The sequence below is a fragment of the Lissotriton vulgaris genome, chromosome 5, assembly GCF_964263255.1.
Source record: "Lissotriton vulgaris chromosome 5, aLisVul1.2, whole genome shotgun sequence".
Taxonomy (NCBI): domain Eukaryota; kingdom Metazoa; phylum Chordata; class Amphibia; order Caudata; family Salamandridae; genus Lissotriton; species Lissotriton vulgaris.
Window position 1 is genome coordinate 396,440,861 of NC_141693.1, and position 14,932 is coordinate 396,455,792.

The 14,932-nt window shown below is 43.2% G+C and overlaps 1 pseudogene; it reads left to right on the forward strand.

Moving 5' to 3' along the window:
- LOC147710939 (uncharacterized) overlaps positions 1 to 13,684 on the forward strand; it is a 64,655-nt pseudogene extending 50,971 nt beyond the window's left edge.
- The last annotated feature ends 1,248 nt before the right edge of the window (positions 13,685 to 14,932 follow it).

The following is a 14,932-nucleotide window of genomic DNA, read 5'->3' on the forward strand; positions in this document are numbered from 1 at the left end:
TGGATTGCTGCATACAATTAGATATGCTTTGTCTGTCTGTGTCAAAGAGCCTAGGTATGCTACATAAGGTTGCTTCACTCAGTGGTGCCTGCCTTGACCTTCTGCATGGCCCTGCCGCAAGCATGGGCCAAAAATCTGTTCCGCTGGCGAAATTTGCTGTTTTTCGGCAGCAATTTCACAATCCGCGAACCTTGCAAAATTGACGAATATTCGCAAATTCTTTAGCATAACGAATTTTTGGCCCATGCTTGTGGCAGGGCCATGCAGACGCTCAAGGCAGGCACCGATGAGTGAGGCAACCTGCTGTAGCATACCTAGGCTCTTTGACACAGACAGACAAAGCATATCTAGGATTTAGGGTTCAGTGCGGTTTACTAGGGTTTTTGGGTTTAAATAATCTGGTAGGGTTCCCGGAGTCTAGGGCTCAGAGACCGATGCAGGCTCGGTCATAATGCTGTTGGCAAGGTTTTAGGGGGGTTTGTGGTTTTTTGCTCCAGAATTGGACACATTTTGGCCTTTTTGGTGTTTTGCGGGCATGTGTGTTTGGGTGAACTAGTCGTACACCTTCCAGTGGATCGATTTTGTTCTGCCTTGCTGGGATTCTTGGGAATCACTGGAACAAGTGTCCTGGTAAGTTTCAAGAGGATTGAAGTAGTGGAAGTGCTGAAAACAGCAATTTTCTGTCAAGTCGCGATTTCCCATTTTTTGGGGATAGCAGTATTGCATGTTTTTGTGGCTGTTTGTGGGTGTTCTAGACTTTTGGGGGTGGGTTGAGGGGTCTGGGAGAACTGCTGGGAAGGTCTAATTTTGAATTCAAGTGGTTCGAAGAAAATCCATGCTGGAAAAGGGGGGTTTGGGCCTAGTTGCAGAGAGCGTTTTGGCACGATTGAAACTTAGGCCTAGCAGTATTGCATGTTTTTGGGGGGCTGCTTGGGGGGGTTCTAGATCTTTGGGGTGGATTGAGGGGTCTGGGGGTACTGCTGGGAAGGTCTAATTTTGATTGCAAGTGGTTTGAAGAAAATCCATGGTGGAAAAGTTTTTTATTTTAGCAGTATTGCATGTTTTTGGGGGGCTGTTTCGGGGTGTTCTAGATTTTTGGGGGTGGGACGATGGGTCTGGGGGCACTGCTGGGAAGATCTAATTTTGATTGCAAGTGGTTTGAAGAAAATACATGGTGGAAAAGGAGGGTTTGGGACTAGTTGCAGAGAGCGTTTGGCACGATTGAAACCTAGGCCTAGCAGTATTGCATGTTTTTGGGGGGCTGCTTGGGGGGGTTCTAGATCTTTGGGGGTGGGTTGAAGGGTCTGGGGGCACTGCTGGGAAGGTCTAATTTTGATTGCAAGTGGTTTGAAGAAAATCCATGTTGGTAAAGGGGGGTTTGGGCCTAGTTGCAGAGAGCGTTTTGGCACGATTGAAACTTAGGCCTAGCAGTGTTGCATGTTTTGGGGGGATTCTTGGGGGGGGGTTCTAGATCTTTGGGGGTTGGTTGAGGGGTCTGGGAGCACTGCTGGGAAGGTCTAATTTTGATTGCAAGTGGTTTGAATTAAATCCATGGTGGAAAAGGTTTTTTTGGGCCTAGTTGCAGAGAGCATGTTGGCACGATCCGCAAAAATCGCCCATAGTTACTAATTACTATCCTTGAAAAGGAAACTCAGAGTACGCACTTTCGAAATGATGATTATATGTAATACTGTCACCTCTGAAACTGAAAGTGTTATTTTTGCACTACACAGCGTACCTTATATTTTTTCTCCGTGGTGTTTTAATATCACTTCCTGTTTTGCCATCAACAATTACTGGTCACCAAGATTGATCGACGGAACATCAGATGGGATGGAGGAGTACCGCGAATAAGAAGAATGGCTGGATGCATGCAACTTCTCAAATTCAACAGGACAACGACAACATACAGTTACAGTATCCTCTTAACTTCTCCTTATCTTTTAAATGTTATTGTTGTGAACTTGAACTTCTATGAGTGTGCGTTTGTTTGCTCTCTGCTTCAAATTCATCCCTCCAGCTATTTGATACGTTTCTTTGCTATTTCTAAAACTAATTTAATGTACTAATAAGTGTTTATTCTCTCTGAGGGCAGAGACGCAAGTAAAATTGCATAATTATAATTATTACTGCAGCCCTGTACTGTCAAATTGTTTCTTCATAGTTACTAGTAAGTTGTAGTAAGTACTACTTTTCAGTAACCTAACCATCCATTTAGCAAACAACTTCATGCATGCAGTAGTGCACTTCCTTTATGTCCCTTAAAAGATTTATGGATATCTTCGAATCCAAAGATCTGTTTTTCTTCATTTGTTGCTTGTCCATGCTGTGTTTTTTTTCCTCTCTCCACAAAAATTTCCCCCAAACCCCCATTCCCATCCAATTTTCAAACCCTAACCCTCTTCCCCCGGGGCTGTGTGGTTTTTCTTTGAGGTGTGACTAAATGACAACAATAAATTCCACACACATGCTGGGAGGATAAGGTCAAAGCAACCGAAAAATCATTCTTATCAGAATTTCATGTGCACCATCTTGGATTGATCATCAACAACATCCTCCTCCTACACGTCACAAATCAAATGCTCAATGCTTATGTTGCTTTGTCCTTTGCCTTAATACTATTGCTTATAGTAGCATACTCCACGCAACTAGTACTTAGTTATCTTTTGAATACGTTAGTACTGCTTAGGCTACAATTTATGGCACTGTTCTCTACCGTACTATCTATCGTACTGTTTCTAATGCTATACGCTCAGGCCACTCAATGTTTCTTTTCCTTTTTTTTCATATGCTGGCACTGCCAGTGTGTACCACTACTACCAGCACAACAACGATATTTCAACAATCCAGGATTCAAGTCAACACCCTACCTTAATCACCATTTGCCATGCAGCCAGCCCTGTGCCTAGCCCTATTCTCAAACACGAATCACAGGTAAGATAAGCATTTTGGGGAGGTAAAATAATGGGCTAGGACTCGGAGGAGAGGAGAGACTGGCAGTAGTACTAGTAAAGTACTAGTAGGACAATTGAATTCACTAACTCTGCTAGTGGCACTTTTGTACATGTTTGGACGTTTAGATAATTCATGCTGGTAAGTTTGAAGAAAGCAAACATACAGTAACCCCCGCCCACCACCACACAAAATAATATGAACGTGTATACTATGTTCAAGTTTGTACAATAAATGAATATATTTCCTCTAACAAAAATAAACTAACCCAACTCACCCCATCCCTAAACCCAACCAATGTCCAAATGTCCTTCAAGTTTCTTTCCCCAACGCCCAATTCCCACCCCCCCAACGGTCTTTAAAAAAGAGGCAAGGGAAAGTCACATCCTCTGGCGATGTAATCCTGTGGACAGGTCCCGCACATCTTTGCGGAGGTCCCGGAGCTGGCGCTGTTGCTTCTCTGTCAATCGCTCCAGGTAGTCCACTCGCTTTTGGAGGCAGCGCAGATGTGCCATCCAGGCTCTGGGGGGGCAGCTGTTGTTTTTGCCGGCGCCATTTTCGCTGGAGGAGGATGCAGTAGTCGCCGTCTCCTCCTGCTTCCGAGCCCACAGCCGCCGATATTCAGCGCAAATGGCCTCCAGCTTACGTGCCCTGGCCCGGGCAGCCATCTCCTTGTGGGTGAGCTTTTTGGAGCATCTATATGAAGAAAGAAAGAAAAATACTGTAGCCATTAGTCTTTAACATTAAGTCAAAATAATTCAACAGAAAGTTGTCCCACAGTAACACTAGCAACTTGCAAGCGCAGTATAACGTTTTGGCATGTATCTTTCCGCAGTCTTTGTAGGCCTGTGACATTAGTGGGAGTTTCAGGAATTCTACTAGCAGCACTATGGACTAACTACTACATAGTCAGAGAGTCAGAGACTACACCAGTCTTCTTCTTTTTTCTCTTGTTTTGCAAAAGAAATTACTTGTACGTGAACTTGTGGTAGCCGGCATAATGCCAGCTCACTCAGCTTGCACCCAAGAAAAACACACACAAGCCATGATGACACAGACTCGCATTACTTTAAGCAGTACATGCAGGTGGGGATAGGAAGTTCTTACTTTTATATAGGGGTGGAACTGGCCACACTCGGTTACATCAAGGGCTACTGCTCAATGTAATTTATATTTCGCACTGCCCCCCAGGGCCTTGACTACTACAAAAGGAAAATGAAGATTATTCATTTCTGATCATATATCCTGCCGATCACATGATCTTTGCTTATATGATGGATGACTTCAGGTGCTTTGTTTTGATAGATTGAGTGAACAACAGCAATAGTCCACCCATGACACAGCTGAAAGAAAATTATTAACATAGGGAGTGAGTGTGGTACCCATAATTGCCGGAGGAATAGACTTGACTTGATATAATGTCAACTATACAATACATACACAATATATGCTGTGCTTGCAAAGTAAACTACTGTACTGTTAGTCAAGGGAGTATTTAAATTTTTGGAAGAATCACAACTTCTAGTATTTGGAATTCCTCAGGTTTGCTACTCTGGCACGGACATGATGTGCAATGTAACACTGTTCATCCGCTGAGCGTCTGCTCTACTGCATACACCTCTGCTATCTATGAGGAAGAAGAAGATACCATCCAGGCTTCCAAAGTAAACGTCTATCATTCTTCCTAATGTCTCAAGTTGTCCCAAGTTTACTTTTTCTCAACAACCAACACCTTTTTCATTTTATTTTGTAAACCACCGTCTTGACTTGCATTTGAGTTTGACCCAAATGATATATTGCAATGCACACCACACATGCATTTTCTGATTCATCCACACAGGCAGTCATCTTTTCTTTCTCCTCTAACCATCCTTGCTTCAAGCAGCTATGCATCTGATTCCTTTCTATCAGCCACCTCTGCCTGCATTCCAAAATACGTACCATTCTTTACAGTCATAAATGTTACGACTCGCTCGTCTTTCCTTTCACCCTTCTTTCCCTTTTTGTTCTTCACATCCCTCAAGATCATCTGATATGACTTGCCTTCACGATAAAAATGTACCAGCTGAGTTGAAGTCAAATAGAGGGGGCCATTGCGTACCAGAGAACAACCGCCACTAATGCTATTACTAAGTCAAGGTTGACTGTCTTCTCCGTGATTGGCAAAAATGTAGTTCTAAATTAGTAACTGTTCTTAACAGTACAGTGTACTCTTGTACTAGTGTACTGTCTACTGTACAGTACATCATACACTCCTTTGCGAGCCTACTCTAAAATGTCAAGAAGTAAGGAGTATAATAACTTACCACCGTCCGCCGCTGCTGAGCGATCCCTCTCTGCTCCTCCTGGTGGCACTTGTGGCGCCGCCGCATCCGCCCCTGGAGTGTACCCCTCCGTGCTGCTGGCTCTGGCTCTGGTGGTGGAAAGTGCCGCATCTGATGTTGTGACGCCTAGAAAAACATGTCATATTTTTTTAGATGCCATACTCCACCCCCTATTTCGTCTCGTAATGGAAGAGAAAATGTTAATACATAATATATACAATTTTTACATATTGGGACTGAAGAAAAGTCACGGTTTTGGGGAGGGTGTTAACTTATATGCTTAGCCATAACATGCAACACTTTTTGGCACAAATAAATGTTACGACTCGCTCGTCTTTCCTTTCACCCTTCTTTCCCTTTTTGTTCTTCACATCCCTCAAGATCATCTGATATGACTTGCCTTCACGATATAAATGTACCAGCTGAGTTGAAGTCAAATAGAGGGGGCCATTGCGTACCAGAGAACAACCGCCACTAATGCTATTACTAAGTCAAGGTTGACTGTCTTCTCCGTGATTGGCAAAAATGTAGTTCTAAATTAGTAACTGTTCTTAACAGTACAGTGTACTCTTGTACTAGTGTACTGTCTACTGTACAGTACATCATACACTCCTTTGCGAGCCTACTCTAAAATGTCAAGAAGTAAGGAGTATAATAACTTACCACCGTCCGCCGCTGCTGAGCGATCCCTCTCTGCTCCTCCTGGTGGCACTTGTGGCGCCGCCGCATCCGCCCCTGGAGTGTACCCCTCCGTGCTGCTGGCTCTGGCTCTGGTGGTGGAAAGTGCCGCATCTGATGTTGTGACGCCTAGAAAAACATGTCATATTTTTTTAGATGCCATACTCCACCCCCTATTTCGTCTCGTAATGGAAGAGAAAATGTTAATACATAATATATACAATTTTTACATATTGGGACTGAAGAAAAGTCACGGTTTTGGGGAGGGTGTTAACTTATATGCTTAGCCATAACATGCAACACTTTTTGGCACAACTGATGAATGCTTGCTTTTTACCTTGCAACATTTTTCTAATTACAGACGGAACCACCTACTCCTCTTCACCACCAGGAGGACTTGAAGTTCCAACAAGGTGAGGGCTCCCAAGTCCCGCAACAGTTACTTCTGACTGAGGTATGTGGAAAGTCGAACTGCACCTATCATCAACAATGTCCTACTTCTCTTGTCCATACGTATGTGCAGAATAGTCCCTGAAACACTAGCGGTATGGTATGTGCTACTATCAAATCAAAAAGCCAACTACTAGCTTATTCTTGGTTGACATTGACATTTTGTAGTTGGAAATTGTCAAAGCACTAACATTAAGAAGACTGGAATACACAGCAAGGGCAATCCAGAGGACTGCACTCGGTGCCTCTACAGCTATTGCTGGATCAGAGTTTTGTTTAACACCGTTTGCCAACTGGGCAAGCTTAGCTACCTACACAGACCGACTCATAATAATAGTAAATAGTAGTAGCACAGAGAGTGATGGTAGAGAGGCAGGATTAGAATATAGAAACAGTCTACAAGAAGATCAAAGACTATTTAGTAAAAAATAGAATTAGTAAACATTTTGGAATGAATAGGAACTGTAAAAGGTAGGGAAGTATAATTATATTAACAACAGAACAACTTACTGGGACCAGCAGAAGAGGCTGCAGAGGACCATTCCTGCCCACATTCTTCAGCCGGAGTCTGGGGTGTACTCTTCTTGCCCCTGGGAGGTGCTGAATGTGAACATGAAATAAATACAAACATGGATGATTGTTTTTTTGAAATATTTTATTTCTTTGACCACAATCTAAAATTATCTCGGGGAAACAAATTACCAACAATTGCACTACATGTATTGACCTATCTGATCTGGTCAACTAGGAGGATACTAGTACAGTGTGGCTGGATTCGCAGACCGTCTACTTGGAAAGTTATGTAAATCACTAACTAAACAAACAACTACAAAAAGGTTCTACTACGACTGCCAGCACTCAGCAGCACACGACGTGACAGACACAGTCCGTCATCATGATTGCAGACCACTAAAACATTTCCTACTACTAATAACAAGTCATATTATATTCAACCTATCAATCCACCACTATCTCTTCTTCTTGGTGGCAGCAGGAGTACAAAGGAAGGACTAGACTTGAGTCTCTAGACTCTCTAGCATTACGCAGTTCTGTAAAGTACTGCACTCATACATATTCAGGCCAAATGAGCACAAAGTTGCAAACAAGTGCTGGAGCAGGGTGAAGAGCAAAATTTTGTTCTAACCTGTGAAGATAATCTCCCATAATATATAACTTGACTAATAAGCATGTGGTGAAAAGTATTACTCAACTTAGCTTAAAATTGCAAACATTACACGCTGGATTAACTAATGTGCTTTATGTTGCATACGCGAATAAACTAACTTTGTCTATTGTCTTTGTCAGTATTAAATGCGGCTGTTTAACCCCCTTTTGTACTGTTTAACTAATGGCATGTGCTTATTATATGTGCTTATGTTATGTCTTTTGTGACAAAAGCCTTTGGAGTTTGTGCAGTTCCTGAAGAAAGAGAAAAAAGTAGATATATATTGCTGCATTTGTGTGCTTCTGCTAGGTAACATAATTAACCAGGTTCATTATTAGAAGGGGGGCGGGTAACAGAATGGGTCTCAAATCTTTAATTAATTGATGTCTTGTGTTTGTTTAATAATAGTTTCCAAAGTGAGGCCTAAAAAGTGGCTCAGAAAAATATGGCTGACAGAGATGCAGACGTGAAAGAAACCTTGTCCAGAGTGGAGCCTTGCATTACGTAATGGTGATTTTTGCTGCATAGAACATTATTAATAAAAGGAAAAAGACTTTTGCTCGAATAAAATGTGCTCTCTGAAAGAAGGCCCAAGGACAGGATTTGCGATTGTCTGCCAAGGTTAGGAAGTAAAAAGTACAGTACTCGAAGAGAAAAGATACACTTTTGAGGAAGCCAAATGTTGTGGAAGAAAAAGACAATGGGCTTATGAGAAGCCCGGACTTGGTAAAATTCAATGATGATCTAATGGTGGACTGACATGGCTCAGCCAATGAAAGACCTGGATTTTGTTGAAAGAATGTAGAATGTAGAGAGATTTGGATAGGGAAAAGGTATAAAACCTGACATCATGAGCAGGGCAAAAACTCTTGCTACCCGATTCCTGAATGACGTACTGATGGACTTTTGGCGCACGTAAGGACAGCAGTCTATAATTAATATTTTTCTTTTCAGGTGAAGCGAGAAATAGACAGGAAAATAGAATTAGGGCAAGGAAACTGTTATTTGCTAATACTTCATGTTTCTGATTTTGCTTTAATAAATGTCCGTTTAATAATTCATTTCCTATTAAAATGCTGCTTTCTTATTTGATTTAAAATAAAGATTCTAAAACGTAAATGCTCTTTCTTTATGAAGAATAAAGTCAATAAAAATGAGATTCGAAAAGACAAGCTGGTCTTGTTTATTCATTGTCTAGTTACTATCAGTTGATCCAATCGCCATAAGAGGTTTGGTTTAATAAATAATAAATGTTTTTAAAACCATGGTAAAGATGATAAACTGCAGTTGTATATAAAAGTGTAAATGTTAGGTGAGTGAATTTATTAACCAGACCACATGATTCAGTTGCTCAAAAATTGTCTCATTGGTGTTATGGGCCTGTTTGAGCGTTTCATAATTAATGGTGAGTATTGAGATGATAGGTAGCGTTTGTGAGACAGTTTTTCTACAGGAGCGCTGGATCACAAGTAAGCATATTAGCAACGCCACTGAGGAGGCGAGCACCTGCAATCACAGAAGCTATTTAAACATTATTTTACCTGCAATGTAATCGAATCGGCAGCATTCTTGCTCTTCAGGAAAAACATGTATTAGCAATATAACACAGAGCAGAAGAAAACAAAGTAGTTCTAAAATAGCTACTCACCAAGCCCAGTGATCCCCACGCCTAGCAGGTGGACCAGGTCCGGCTCCCAGTCAAGGCTGTCTGCCCACCGGTGCGTCGCTTGGTCATAGGTGTGCCAGACCCCCGACTCCCTACGCATGGCCCGGTACACCTCATCCCACAGCTGGCGATGCTCCCGGAGGCCATACCCTTGACCGGGCCTGCCCCCTGCTGCCACGGTCTTTGGGAGGTGGCGCTGAACATAAAATATAAGTGCGGCCACCTCCACCGCGCTGAAAACCTCCCTGGCCACCACATCCTCCCCCCTCAATCACCCGCAAGGGAGCCGGGTACGGGGTGCGGGACCCTTCCCCTTGCTCTTCCCGGCTCCCTTTGGCATGGTCCTGGACAGCTGGAAAAAAAAATAGGAAAAAATAGGGAAAAAGTAAAGAAAAGAAGAGTTAAAAAAGTAAGTTTAAAGTAACCAAAAGTAGAGAAAAACACAAAATATAGATGTAGAAAAAGAGAGAGATAGATAATGAGTAAAAAAGATCCCAAAAAAGTTCAAAGAAACAAAGGATTGCAAAGATTAGGGATAGGATTGAAAAAGCATGCCCAGAACCATAGCAATGACTGAAAAACAAGATGGTCGCGTCCATTGAGGAACGCGTTGGTAAGTTTGTGCGATATTTCCCCCGCGAGCACGCAAAAACACATGCGAACACTTAATCGCGCCCCGCACACAAGGCGAGCATGCAACTAGCACCCGGAAAGGGAAATACGCAACGCGAACAAGATGGTCGCGCCCATGTACGACCGCATGGGTAACTTCGCGGTCGATGCGCTGCAAGCGTCCCGCGAACACGCAAAAAGCCCCATGAACACGCAAACAAAATCCGCATATTCGCACAAATTTGTGAATATGGCAGATCGCGAATTCACGCATTTTGCCCATACTTAATTATTACATTTCTAGGATTTGCTGATTTGTACAAGAAATGGGGACCATAATGATCATAACAATACATCTGTTCATAGTCCAATGAACTTTCTAAATATTCATGATTTGTGAATGCTGCAGACATTTCTAAGTCTTACATCATATTATTAACAGTTTTGAAGTCCCAATCATCAGAAAAGGTACTAGATGAAACAAAGTCATTCAAGGAAATCTTGAACTGGTGTGGAATCTTCAACAGCTCCGACAGGCCAAAAATGTCATAGTCAGTTCTGTCCCAAGCTATACCACCAGGTTTAGGAACGGCTGTGATGTTTACTGTTGACTAGTTTCTTTGTTTACGATGAGATGATTTTTGTGTTTAAGGAGTAAGTGGATGTTCTTACTTGCTCTGTCCTTTTTTACATATCTTCCATTTATCAGCATTCCCAAAGTTATCAACAGAGTCAATCAAAGTAGAAGAAAAAGCATACTTAACACAATCCAAAATTCCATCCATGGTGAAACCAGATAAGTCTTTTCCAGGTGATGAAAAAGGTCTGTTCCTTGTTCTTTGCAAGTTATTTTTGCTGGCGTCGTTTCAGGTTCGCTTGGTTCCTCAGAAAACATATCAAAGTTAATGAAATCGCCAGAGGCAGTTCTGTCAATTGTAGAGATTGTATCAGGATTCTTTGAAATCGCTGGAACCACTTGATCACTTGTTACTTCATTGTAGACAGGTGTTTCTTGACAAACTGTTATTTGGGTTTCAAGAGGTACAAGTTCCATAGCTTAATTGCATAGTCCTTCTTTTCGCACTTAAGATTCTTCAAAGGTGATGAGTCTCTTTGAACCTCGTGGATAGTAGCCAGATTAGGGCGTCTGCAACTTGGTCGGAGTCCACTTGGCCTACTGCTTATGATCGGCCACATGATGTGGTTTGACCAGGTCCATTGACACAAACCAATCCAATCCAAAAGTTCTTTATTTCGGCCATCAAGGCCATAAAAGATGCAATAAAAACATTAAAATCATCCAATCATGAAAATGCAAAAAAAACATTAAGATCATCCAATCATTACAATATTGCAAGGAGATATTTTATAAGGAGATGTGTAGCCCGTAAAAACAGTTAGTTGCATTATATATGTAAAATGTGTATAATCAATATACTATGCACTGATAATTCATCCTCCAGTTAAAAATTAGCTAAGCAATAATTTTTGCCTTGTCATCCACATAGCTAGTAAATATTTAGAGACTGCAAATACGATACAGCTTGAAGTGCTCATCTTTAGGATTCTGAAAGAGTGTAAACAATTTCTGAAGCCTAAATTCCTATAGAGTGGTACCAGCCAGTGCATCCTTGATCTGCTGTAAGCAGGGCAAAAGAAAAGCATGTGAATTTCATCCTCCGCGCTACCGCTGCATCCTGGACAAGATTTGTCGTCCGTAGCAGACCATTTACTTGTGAAGACTTTAAGAGGCAGGGTACCATACCTCCATTGAATTAAGAGTTTCCTTATAGTGATAGGATAAACAACGTCCATAAAATCTTCAAACTTAAAGAAACTTTTGGAAACCAAATATTTCTCAGTTAGGGTGCCGGCTTTTGGAGCACACACAGCCATGCTTAGACTTTTATCCTTAAAAATCCTGGTCAAGGTTTTGCGGGAGACCTCGGAACAACCCCGTTCGGGGTACTCCCACAAAACAGCCAAGCCCAATCGTAAAAATTCTCGCTTAACAAAGGCCAGCCAAGGCACAAGGTATTCTATCAGAGCAGTTAAAGCTCAGCACATGCTTCAGCTCTTGCCTATAGTATGACAGTTCTGTGGTGGAACATAGCCTATGCCAAAACCTCAGTGGTTTCAGTGCTAACTCATCTCCTATAGATGGGAGACCCAGATCTAATCTTAAGAGTAAGAGTGGGGTGCTTTGTAGTAACGACAGCAACCGTCTAATGAAATTTGTTTCTACCTTGGTAAATTCAGTGCTACCTTTGTACCCCTACAGCTCTCCTCCATAGAGAGCTGCTGCTCTGGCTTGGGTTTTATACATCTCCAGTGCTGGACTTACTGGCTTGAAGGTTGAGGAGTTGGAAACCTTCAGAATGCCCCCCACCAGTTGCAATAGCTTTAGACGGGATCTTACTTGCTGTGGTCCCCAAGACAAATTTACGTGCAAAGTTACCCCAAGATATTGGAACGTCATAACCATATCCAACCTGTCCGACCCTAGTGTCGGATTTGGTCGGGTAGTTGCCGAGGGATTGAATATCATAAACTTTGTTTTCTCTGCATTTATCTCAAGGCCGTGGATTCTGCAGAAGTCCCCAAACCCGTCCAGTATCCGTTGGATCCCCATTGGGGATTTGGAAAGCAGGAGGGTGTCATCGGCAAACATGATTGCCAGAACCCTCCTGCTTGCCAGTCTTGGGGCGTCATTGTTGGGGACACTGTCAAGGTGTGATATTACACCGTTGACGTAGAGGCAAAACAGGGTCGGTGCTAAGACGCAACCCTGTCTCACCCCAATGCCAACTGGAAACCAGGGTGACAGTGCCCCATCCTTTCCACATCTGACCTGGGCGAAGTTCCCTTCGTGGAGCCTAATCAATACATGCAAAAGCTTGGGCGGGACGCCCAATTCCCTGAGAACAGCCCACAATTTCTCTTGCGGCACCAAGTCAAATGCGGACCTGAGGTCCACAAACACCATTTAGAGGCTGCCACCCTCAATCTTTGCAGTTTTCCAGTAAAGGAGAACGAGGCGAAAGATCTGGTCCATGGTGGATGTGTTCCTCCTAAATCCTGCCTGAAGGGGACTTAGGATCTCATTATCCTCCATCCATCCCAAGAGGTGATCCAACACAAGACAAGCAAAAAGTTTTTGGGAGACATCTATAAGGCTGATCGGCCTGTAATTGGCTGGGAGCAGAGGGGACCCCTTTTTGAAGATTGGAACTATCTCTACGCCCAGCCAAAAGTAAAATTGAATTAAAGATAATAAGCAAGTAGGGGGCCCAGATCTCAGGTTGGTGCCTGAATAGATCTCCAGGAAGTTTATCAAGACCTGGAGCCTTCCCCAATGCGAGCCTCCCTATTGCGTTATGGACTTCCCCCAGTGTAAACTCCAGTGAATCATATTGTTCAGATGGAGTTGGAGAGTCAGCCTCAATAAGCGCAGTGGGTCCATCACAGTATAATGCACTAAAATGGGATTCCCATACTGAGGCAGCGATATTTGGTTCTACAGCCGCTCTCGGATCCCCTGATCCTGTACTTACTAGCGACCAGAATTTTCGTGCATCCCTTGTTTCCAGGGCCATTATTAGATTATGCCATCTGTCCCAGTCTCATTCACTCTTTGCATGTGCCATTACCTCTTTATACTGCCGTCTAAGCTTATGCATTTTGTGTTTATTAGTGCCAGACTTAACCACTGAGATCAACTCAGCCTTGGCCTTTCTGCATGTAGAGTTGTACCAGGCTGAAGTTGGTGTCCTCTTCTTCCTTCGAGTGGACACAGGGTATAAGACATCTCCCAGCCCATCAACTAGGTCTGCATAGATATGCCCTCGTTTCTCGTTAAAATCCGCAGCTATGGGTTGATTGATCAAAATGTCCACCTCGGTGAATCATGGAAGGACCAGATCATACATTTTTTTCGCTACATTCTCTGGGGAGTCTACTAGTTCCCCCATTTCACCTGTCACCTATTATTTGATAGTATTAACGCCCCTGTGTTACAGTCATTTGTTTCAGGGATGGAACTTTCATTAGGCCCTGGAAAAACCATTTCCAGACAAAGGGCATTATAATCACTATCAGCCCTTGCCTTTACACTAAAATCCAGACCTTGGACCACATGCTTGTTTCCACTAAGATATAATTTAGGCGTGATTCATGACCCTCCCTGTTGAAGGTACATGTTGAAGGGCTGTCGGACGGAGTACCCCCGTTGCAGGCCCTCAAGGCGTTGTTCATGGTAAAGGACATAATCTGTATCGCCAAGGGAGACCATGCTTTTGGACTTGGCGATTGACATGTGGGAATCCCCCAGTAGTTGTCCTCACCCATGAGGGCACCCTCCTTTAATCCCAGAAATGGCTCGAACTGGCAGTTGACATCCCCTCCAACCAGAAGCTTACAGTCACCTGGCAATGACCCTAGAAAGTGGGATAATTCATCTATGGTGGGTGATTCCATTGCCAGACTGACTGGACGTGAATACAATTTCACAACAGCTAGTTTGTAAGCATTTGGCCATTTGAGGAGTACGCACTGGACATCTTCCGAGTGCGTTAACATATTCTCTGCGGTACAGCCCAAATGGGTGGCAACCCAGATTGCAAGGCCACCTGACGGCCTCCCTTGTCCACCCCACCTGGCAGGAACATAGAACGTTGCAAAGCCCTCCCTGGGGTAAACCCCCCTAGCCCATGTCTACTGAAAAAGACAAATGTTGTTGTTATCCACTAGGGAACCCCAGTCTGTGGAGTCAAATTTATTTGCTAGGCCTGCAACATTCCATGATAGTATAGTCATCCTCTTTGGGTCCGGAATGGCTGTTCTCCCCACCTGGGATTCCTCCTCTCATTCTAACTGAGTGGAGGGCACCCCATCTGGAGAGGCTGGCCCAACCAGATCCTCTGAATCTGATACCTGGTCAGATCCTGTAATGGCTGCATGAATATCTGTCTGAGAACTTAGGGAATCACTCTTTAACCTCTTTAATGCCCTGCCTTCCCCCGTTATGTTTCTAACTTGGGTACTCATTTCTTCGACCCGCTCATTGCAGTCTCGTCAGTCTACCGC